The sequence below is a fragment of the Eublepharis macularius genome, chromosome 2, assembly GCF_028583425.1.
Source record: "Eublepharis macularius isolate TG4126 chromosome 2, MPM_Emac_v1.0, whole genome shotgun sequence".
In the NCBI taxonomy this organism is placed as follows: Eukaryota; Metazoa; Chordata; class Lepidosauria; order Squamata; family Eublepharidae; genus Eublepharis; species Eublepharis macularius.
In genome coordinates this window covers 146,070,514-146,081,196 of record NC_072791.1, presented here as the reverse complement: position 1 = coordinate 146,081,196, position 10,683 = coordinate 146,070,514, and the positions used below count along the sequence as shown (strand labels likewise).

Sequence of the window (10,683 nt, the reverse complement as noted above, 5' to 3'; positions counted from 1 at the left end):
GGTAGCCCAAATTCTGCATGAAGAAAAGTTGATTTTTGTGATCAATATGCAAATATGCATGAGTAATGGAGGTCACTGAAGCCTCACTGCTGATGAGCAGCACCTCTCACTTCTGAAATTTCCTGAGGCATTGCTCACCATGTCCAAAGTTTACTTTGGCAAACACAGAAGGTAAAAGAACCTCACTTTGTTTTTAAAAATTAAACCTGAGATTCTCTAAAAGATGAATTACATGCCCAAGATCACATCATGTGCCTTATGTTCGCTTGCACATCATCACAGTATGTGCATACCCCTGAGCGTTCTCACAGTGTTCCATGAAAATTCCACACATCTTATCACAGAACAGAGGAACATTCGCCCAGCTCCTAGATGGGAAGAAATATAAAATGCCAGCCAAACATATGGAGCCAAATAGCTATGCTATCCGTACTGTGGCAATGTTCAAGGATCACATCATGAATGGTTGGAGCTTGGCATAGTAGGTAGAGTGGCATATGAAACTCACTTTCAGCCTAATCCATTTTCAAATAACATGAGAGTAAAACAATGTAAGTATAAGGTACCATAACTTCCCAAGTCCTTTGAGAACAAAGAAAACAGGTCATAAGTTTTGGAAGATAGGCAATACCCCAGGCAACGGTTCAAAACTGAATCCCCCATGTTCTTTAATCTTACCTTGCATTATCCTCCCATATAAACTGTTTTTTGAATCCTCGAGAAAAGGTCAACACATGTCAACGAAGCATCTGTTTTCCTGGAAACCCATCACTGAGGTGCATCATAGAAAAACTAGCAAGGCTGTTGCTTTTAAGCTCAGCAGCCAGTGTGCTGTTAAAGGAGGCTGGCAGTCTGAGGTTGATCAAGATGGGTAGCTGGGTTAGCCTGTCTGTAGCAGCAGAAAAGAGCAAGAGCCCAGTAGCACCTGTAAGACTAACAAAATTTGTGGTAAGTATGAGCTTTCATGAGTCTCACAGCTCACTTCTCCAGATACCCATCTGAGGTTTAAAGTGACCCTCTGGTTTGGAACATTCCTGTTAAAATGAAGAAAGAAGAAAGGGGGTGAACCTCCTTTCTTTCCATTTTCTTTATATTTTCTTTTCATTTTCTCATGCAGCTGAGGGTAGAAATCAAGGAGAATAAATGGGAAGAACAGGAATTTTTCATGCAAGAATGCAGTTGCGATTTACTTAGTATTACAGAGACCTGCTGGGATCAGACATCTTGACTGGAATGCCAAGAGACAATAGAGATGACAGCAAAAGAGGATTCAATTTCAATATACTCATGCAAATATTCAAAGTCAGGAGTACAACAAGCATAAAAGTCCCAGAAGGTGAGATTTATAGTCAAGCAATGGAGCAGTTGAAGTCTCCTTGGGACTGCAAATTTCCACTGAGGCACTGAGGCCAAGGACAAGTAGTGGGATAAGTTAGAAAGAGGCTACAGGACCCCAGGCAATTCCAAGGATGGCAACTTGCTTCAAAGAGTTCTAGAACGTGAATAGATCCAGAGGAGTTAGCCGTGTTAGTCTGTAGTAGCAAAATCAAAAAGAGTCCAGTAGCACCTTTAAGACTAACCAATTTTATTGTAGCATAAGCTTTCGAGATTCACGTTCTCTTCATCAGAACGTGATTCTCGAAAGCTTATGCTACAATAAAATTGGTTAGTCTTAAAGGTGCTACTGGACTCTTTTTGATTTTGCTAGAACGTGAATGAGCCTTTATATCCCCATCTGTTCTGCTTCCTGCCTCATGCTTAGCTTACTCTTTTAAGTGGGCTCTGTAAACGATTAGCCTCTGTGCACAGAGCCTTGTACTCCCACCATTTTGTTGTTTCCAGATGCAAGGCTTCCTGGGATGTTGAGAGAAAGGGCATCTCAGTTCAGGAAGTCCTGGCAGGCCAGGACATCGTAGGACAGATTTCAGGAAGCCTGCATACAGTGCCCCAGCCATTGCATTCTCTACCTATGCTTCGGTCCATGGCCTCTGCAGATCAAGCTACAGGACCACAGCCCCATTCCCCATGATGCAGAAAATGGGAGAAGGGGACATTCTACTACCACATCTCTATGAAACAAGCCCTACTTACCTCACATTGGTTGCCATGTAAATGACCACATTTCATTGGAAACAAGAAGTACCCATTAAACTGCACAAAGACTGGAATCTCCAGGGAGTTTGTGGCTTGATATTTGGAAATAATGTCCTTTTTCTGAGAACATTTGGGCACATTGGTATATTCTTTTTGGGAAAGTTATGGACCCTCTGCCCTAATTTTAACAAAAAGCCAGGCTGAACATCTATTAAGGATTATTCAAGTCTTGGGAGTCCTCTCATTATAGAGCATTATTAGATTATATGCTGACACAGATGAAGGTAGCGCCACAATACCAAAGATGATATGGAAGCAGGTAGTAATTAGATATTGCTGAATGGTCTTGTAGAAGACCAATTGACAGCTACTGTTTTTGGTGTCATGGTGCAGCCTGGGCTCAGTGACAGTGAGGACTCCTCAGAGGAGGAAGGGCCATATATTTGGAGCAAGAGAAAGCAGACTTAACAAAATGTTCCTCAACGAAGGACTATTGATGTTCAAAATGTATGCAGGTTTCAGTGGAATTAAATGGCCTGCAACTCTGCCCTTCTATATTCTCACCATCTCTGTGTATTTTGCAAAAAGGAATACATTAGAGTCAGTCACAGGCACACCTTCTTGGCGCTCTCTCAGCTCCACCCACCTCACAGGGTGATTGTTGTGAGAATAATAATAACACACTTTGTAAACTGCTCTGAGTGGGTGTTAAGTTATCCTGAAGGGTGATATATAAATTGAACGTTGTTGTTATTTATTATTATTATTTAAAAACAAGCAAATATGCCCACTTAAACTTTAATAGACAAAAGGGGACACCATCTGAAGGGCGGTATATAAATCGAATGTTATTATTATAATTATTATCTTTCTCCATTCTCTATTTCCTTGTTTTCGAGTCAGACTCCATACACTCAAGGAAGGCTTAAAGAATCAGACCTGTGTTGCGTGTGTGTTATTTTGGGGTCAAAGGCTTACCTTAAGAGATTTAAGTTCATAAAACCTCTGTAGCTGGGGCATGAAAATCATCACCAAATGGACTTACTGACTCAGGACTACACCTTCCAGCCTTGGTCTTCTCTTTGTGTCTTATCCAAAGGTCATTAAAGTCAATGCGAGATTTCCATTGATTTCAATTGGATCTTGATCTCATAATTTTTTTTAAAAAGCATTATGGATAACACCAAGTTTTATATGTCTCTGTCCAAATCCCCTGGTGATGAAGTAGAGGTTTTAAATCACTTCCTAGCAGCTGTAGTCAGTAGGCTGAAAACAATAAATTAAAACTGAATCCAGACAAGACAGAAGTGATACTGGTTGGGACAGTGGAGAAGATCTTGAAGGATGTTGTGCTTCCCACCTTTTACAAGGATCAGTTGACTCTTGCAGACTCAGTTAAGAGCTTAGAAGTTATACTAGATCCAGTGCTGCTGCTAGAGAAGCAAGTTAATACCGCTGTAAAAATGCCGTTTACAAATTCATTCGGGCCCAGAAAATGGCCCCCTACCTTGGCATGGCCAATCTGGCCACCTGAATCCATGGCATGGTAACATGAAGACTTGACTACATAGCTCTCCCCTCAAAGTCAGCTGGGAGACTCTAGTTGGTACAGAATGCCACAGCTCAATTATTACCAGGAGCTAGGTGGAGCATGCATATTACTCACATTTTGTAGTTTTAGGTGGGTTGCTGTGTTGGTCTGTAGCAGAATTTGAGTCCAGTGGCACCTTAGAGACCAACAAGATTTTCAGGATGTGCGCTTTCATTCATTCATTCATTCATGTCAAATTGCCTATATTTTGTTTTCTATATGAAATTTTTGCTTGTTTTCAAATTTCTGCAATCTGTACCTTATACTCCCGATTGTTAATTGTATTGAACTACACTGTATAGTCTGCCTTGAATCTCCATCAGAAAGACAGACTATAAATAATGTACATACATACATACATACATACATACATACATACATACATACATACATACTAATCCCCCCACCCCCTGGCCTCCTTCCAAAGCTTGTAGACAATACTGTACCTGCACAAGCATTTCTCTACATAAGGACAACTCCAAGGATAACCTTTTGTCACCACATTTCCTTTCCCTTTCTTTTTGTTATTTCATGCTCTTGGTCCTAAGTGCTGTGTTTGCTTTGAGACACCAGCTCAATACTTTTCCAACATTGTATAATTTGTAGATTATTGTACATGTAGTGAGTGGGCAGGCGGGGGAGAGAAAGGACTTCAAAATGCTACAGGTTTCATCAGACATTTTTGGGCAGTATGTATGTGTGTTTGTGCATGCAGTGTGTATGGAGAGAAAGGCAATTAGTTTTGGCAGAACAAATGTACAATTAGTGCCAGTGTTGGCAAATTAGGAGAAGCAGTTTGTGCAGATGGGTGAGTAAATTATGAAAAGCAATAATGGAAGGAGAAGGAAGGTGACCATGAAGGTAATGTCACAGGACCATAATACCAGATGCAAGGGAGATCTGAAGAGCAGGGCAATGTGGGAAGAGGCAGGCTTAAACATAGCCCATTGTCTAAATCAGGCCTGACAAAATTCTCCAGCCAGCCCACCAAGCTTCTGTCTCTCTGTAGAACCACCTGCCTCTGCACTTTTGTCTACTGCACTTGGGGGCTGCCAGCCCCTCAGTCTCCCAAACTCAGGAGTCTTCAGCATGCTGTGCAGGCCCAGGGGGTGATTAGGGCAGGGAGACTGGTATCAGTCACATGTAGAACAAGGGGACAGCTTTGGAGTTCATCAGGTGGTATGATTGTCCTACCCAGCAATTTCTCTTTGGATCTCATTTCTGCAGTTGGTTCTGTAATGGCTGGATATTGAATTCTGCCCATTTTTTCCTTCTGTCTAGTTACATTGGTTCCTTTCTTATCATGGCAAGTAAAGAGGAGCTGATGGAAGCAGGATTAGAACATGGACATTTTCAGGGCTTGTTCCTAACAATGACACTTTTCAAAGAGAAGAGTGGTTAGCATTAGTGACAGAAATGTGAAGACATTTAAGCAAGCAGCACTCTTTCAGATTCAGCCCCTGGGGAAAACAGCCCAAGTTTCACATTTTTGTGTATGTCAAACCAATCTGAGAACCGCATTAAAGCTCTGACCTACCTTCCATGAACTGTTATGTTTACCTGATTTAAAGGTTGTACTAAGGTGATTTATTTAATCATCTCTCCTGCCTGTCTGTCCATTACAGTATATGTACAAAGATCCCCCCATCTTTTTAAAGGGAGTTGGAAAACTCCTTCCTTGTTTTGACCCAAGGTGTCCACATTCTGGTTTATCTGGGAGGCAGAAGGAGGTACAGAGAAGCAAAGAAGAGGGAGAGCATGGGAGCACTGAGACAGCAGTCAGGTGGAGGTAAATAATGCACACAGCTATTCTTATTCATTTTTACCCATTTATATTATATCTTGCTTTCTCCCAAAAAGGGAACTCAACACGGCATACCACAACAATATTCTTCCCTCCTCCATTTTATCCTCACAACAACAACCCTGTAAGCTTCATATGATTGGCTCAAGTCAAGCTGCTTTGGCAGAGTGGGGAATGGAACCTGGGTCTTCCAGATTGTAATCCAGCACTCTAACCACTACATCATGCTAGCTGTCTAGTATGCCAGCCCACAGGGATCATGACCAGGGTGCCCCAAGCTACTTAGCTGAAGACCATGTGAAAGCTGGCAGGCTCTCTCTGCAGCTACTATGCCTTATAAGCCTGAAAGGAAAAGGTTTTAGAAAGGTGGGTGAAGCCAGAACTATCAGCCTCCGGGTGTTTTGAATGGAGTCCTCTTACTTCCTTGGCTGGTGCTGCAAATAGTTTTTTAGGGCCAAGTTAGACATGCAGGTTTTTAAAGAGTTTCCAGACCCAACTCAGGTTTCCACATCCATACAGCAGTTAAAAAGTAAATACCTGTTAAAAAATAAAAGAGAGCCCAAATGGCCACAGAATGCCTCTGCAGGGGAAGGAGGAACTCCTCCCTCCACCCTCAAGCCACTTCTCCATGTCACAATAGCCTGGAAGGAGTTCCCCTCCCCTGTTTTTACTGCTTCACGTCCATAGAATACTCCACATGGCACAGAAAAAACAGGGGAAAACCTCCCTCCTCTGCTATTTTGACAGGGGGAAATGACTTGAGGGGGGAGGTCAAGCCCCTCTCCCCCCTGCGGAGGCTTTCTGAGGCCATTTAGGGTCTCCTTTATTTTTAACAGCTAGTCCCCAAAGCTGCTGGATAGCTGCAGGGAATTCCAGTTGAGTGAGAAACCCAGACCCAACTCTTTACAAACCTGCATGTCTAGCCTGGCCCCCAGACAGCTATATTTCAAGGTGCTATATAGGACCAAAGGCATTGCTAAATCTCCTTCTCAAGCAGTCAGAGCCTCCAATGGATTCTTGTTGTCCATGTGGTCCTAGTTCTCTTCCTTGTTAGCTCTAGTGGAGCTGCATATGACTCCTGGCAGGCTACCACACACATTCATAGAGGACTCTACTTTCCCCTCCTCTCCCAACCCCAGAAATTTATTGCATCTTTAAATTCTCAAGCTCTCAAGTTTACAGCTACACCCAAAAGGCAGTGACTCCTGGGTGGTCTAAAATGAGGCTGAATGATCCTGCAAAAGGCTAAAGACAAGACTGAAATGCCTGCAGGAGAGAGAACAACTCCCATTAAGCATCTTTTCCTCCAAGTCATTTTCATGCACTTAAGTTTTGTATAAAGCAGAGGGAATTGCGCTCTACAGCTCTGCAAAGGAACAAATGAGTTTCAGGCAATTGAAATACAGGCATCCACCACCGCTGCTTCCACAAGAAGGAAATGTAGTACATCTTGGAATGTCCTCTGCCAGACCTTGACTAGCTCCACAGGTTAACCACAATTATTGGCATTTTCCCTTCATGACAGCATTTTGATTGCTTATTTGCTTCATCTCTTGCTAGAGTGCAGGAGAGCTAGCAGCTTTGATATCTAACGTGCAATCCAGCTCTATTAAAACCAATGAGAGATTTACCATTGATTAAACACATTTGATATTTGGTCAGTTGCTTATGGAATGTAAGTAAAAGAGAGAGAAAGAGAACTAAGAATCTATCATTTGAAGGCAAACAAAGTTTTTATGTTTGTTCCTGGTTTTTTGTCTGAAAAGATAGGCCTAATAATACAAATACAGGATTACAAATTCTCTGTTAGGTAGCCTTGCCAAATGGCCTAGAGAAAAATGTCCTGTCCCTTTAATAGAAGTTTAATGTGTGGAACTTGGCAGATGAAACTTTTCATGGCATGGAGGTAAACAACATAATCTGATAAATAACATTCCATTAAGTCTCTCTTGAAGAGTCAGGACACTTTTTCTCCAGGATAGCAACCTTAATGTTATTTGCCTGATATGAATGCTGTGAAGGGGGAATTGCAGGGAAGAGATATGAAGGCACTGTTTTAGCTTCTCTTTTTTGACACCCTTGTTGGACCCTGAGTCAGGAAGAAAAGCTGACCGGAAGAAAAAGGATTGTTAGGGAAAATGGAAAGCAGGACAAAGCTGAAGTTGGTTCCCAGTTCCTTATTCGCAGTTCCTAATTCCTTATTCGCAGACCAGTTCCCAGTTCCTTATTTGCAGTTCCTAGTTCTTTATTCACAGAGCAAAACACAAATACTGGGGGAAGTTGAAAAGCTCCGTACCCCAAAATAAAGACTGTAGGAACACATATCATATACCTCCGTATTCAGTGGACTGTCTCTTCTAAGTGGACATATACTGGGTCCTCCTACAAAGCCCAGTTCTTGAGTTAACATCTTCAAAGTAGGGTAAGAGATACAAGCCCTCTGTACCCACAAACAATCTTGCATGGCCCCACATCACACAGCCCTGCACTCACTAGACTGTCCCCTACAACCAGACAGGTGTTGGTGCCCATCCAAACACTGGTTCTGGATCTAGGACCTCCTGTTTGGGCTGCCTCCTGTTTGGGCTGATCTAGGACCTCCTGTTTGGGCTGCTGGTGTTGGGAAAAGCCTTAATATCAATTTTTCATCACTAATATGGTTTTATTTCTGGAATTACCTGCTTCTGGTTAACATCTGGAAACTTAGGGGCGGTGAACTTTGACCAAACGCTGCAGAACCCCTCATCTGAACCTGCTTTGATCCAGAGTCCAGTAATTCACATCAGTGGGAAAATGGTTGTTTGGGCTGTTAATTGCCAGCACAGCATTTTTAACATCTAGACACCAGTAATCAGACAAGGGTGACTTTCATTCTTACTTTTATTTTCTTTGGACTCTCAGAGGAATTAAAAAACCCATAATTTTCCTTACATGTACAGTTGCCTAAAACAAAACATTATTATTTATTTCTATTACACCCCGCCTTTCTCAACAATGGTGACCCAAAGCACCATACATCATTCTCCTCCCCTCCATTTTGCCCTCACAACAACCCTGTGAGGCAAGATGATCTGAGACTGTCAAAGTTTACAGCCCCCGGCACATTCCAATGTTAACCAGAAGCAGGTAATTGCAGAAAGAAAACCATACTAGTGATGAAAATATAATATTAAGATTGTTCCCAACACTGGCTTCTGAGAGGCAGCCCAAACAGGAGGTCCTAGATCCAGAACCAGTGTTTGGATGGGCACCAGCACCTGTCTGGCTGTAGGGGACAGTCTAGTGAGTGCAGGGCTGTGTGATGTGGGGCCATGCGAGATTGTTTGGGGGTACAGAGGAACTAGGAACTGCAAATAAAGAACTGGGAACTGGTCTGTGAATAAGGAACTAAGAACTGCGAATAAGGAACTGGGAACTGGGAACTGGTCTGCGAATAAGGAACTAGGAACTGTTAATAAGGAACTGGGAACTGGGAACCGACTTCAGCTTCATGAAAGCAAGGGGCATTTAAGCACTACCCTGTTGTCTGCCACTTCTCCCCTGCAAATCTCCTCCCTCTCCTTCATCTTACCATTTGGTTGCAAACATGGGGCTAGCAATCCCATGTATGTCAAGTGAAGTCTATATGCTGAATTTGTGCTAAGGTAGTAAGGACAGACGGTTTAGAACCCCTTGTATGTTTGCTTTAAAGTTTTAAATTTCTTAACAAACCCAACCTGAATTTGAATGATGCCAGAACATAATTCAGAGCATATAATATGATATAATAGCATTTAAAACATAAATCATAAATAACATTGCTAAAATAATCAAATCAAAAAATACACATCATGTTAAAAACAATTCACCCTTTGGTTACAGCGTTTGCTCATATTTGCTTGGCTGCCCAAGCAAACAGCATCAGTCTCTACAAAACAAGAGGGTCAGCATCTGAGAGAAGGAAAATCAGCTTCTCTTTTTCCAAGGAAGAGTTTAGGCCCTTCAAGAGCACTAATAGAAATTTGGTTCTAGGCTCTGTGTAAAGAGGGCAGGACAGAATATAATGAGGTAAATCCTCCGGAACCTTTGCTTTATATATATGCACAAAGTAAATGGGAGTATACTAGTGACCATCAAGCAAACCTTTTGGCATAGTGTGAAACTGGATAGATAAAGGCTGCTCTGAGATCATGAGAGGTGATGCTGAACAAATAGGAGATTCTGACATGGTTTGTTTTAATGAATTTATACCAGGGTGGGGGGAGGAATTTGAAACTGGAGACTGTCTGTCTACCTGGGGATATATCACACTTGAACACCCAATCATGGATATTGGTGTTGGCCATTGGGATGCCCTAAGAATGATCTGAGATGGAGTAGAAGTGGCAAATATTGTTGTAATGAACTGCCCAAGTAGCATCTTTCTGCAGCATCTTTTCTCAGCCTTTTGGCTAAGATCAAGTGTAGTATCTGCACTTATCCATTCAACAGGGCAGCGTGTCCCCCGTGGGCTGATGGTCAGGTCTCACATATGCTCTTGTTGTATTTTCTGCTAGTCTCCTGTGCTAAAATGAAGTGATTCAAACATTCTCTAATAAGTCAACCTGTTTGCATCAGTTTATTCCAGAGCATGATTAGGTAACTGGCTGTGTTATCTGTTGGACTTCATAATGAAACTTTAAAGTGGGGAAACATATTCTTTCTAGTAGAAACATAGCAGGTCAAATGTTATACTTCTCAGACTGCTAAAAACAGTAGATAGGACAATTTGAATTTGGCTTCATTCATGAATCTCTCAACCATTCTCACATTATTTATTGGGTGGATTGGGTGGATTTCAAATAAGTGGTTTTTTATTGGCCAAAATCTTATATTGGTCATAAATTAACATTCATTTGTGATAAAGAACAACAAGAAGCCCATGAACTTCATGAACTCCTGATAACAGATGAAAACTGAATGAAATAGAAATTAGGTTAGATTTTATAATATTGCCTTCTATATATCTGCTTTGTCTCAGATCTCTTCATGACTCACTCTTGTTGCCCCCTGCAAAGTATTTTTCTATTTCTGATCCTTTTTTTTAAATTCACATCCTTGGTCTTGATAGTCTAGTGGAAGGTTTTGTCTCATTCACTCTGGTGTCATTAAATAAAAATGTTAGAACGTTAATGTATTTTAATCAGTTTTGAAATGGTAATTGAATGCATTTGTG

The 10,683-nt window shown here is 41.7% G+C and overlaps 1 pseudogene; it reads left to right on the top strand.

Moving 5' to 3' along the window:
- The first annotated feature begins 9,899 nt into the window (after positions 1–9,899).
- On the top strand, positions 9,900–10,077 carry LOC129325343 (U2 spliceosomal RNA; annotated as a pseudogene).
- The last annotated feature ends 606 nt before the right edge of the window (positions 10,078–10,683 follow it).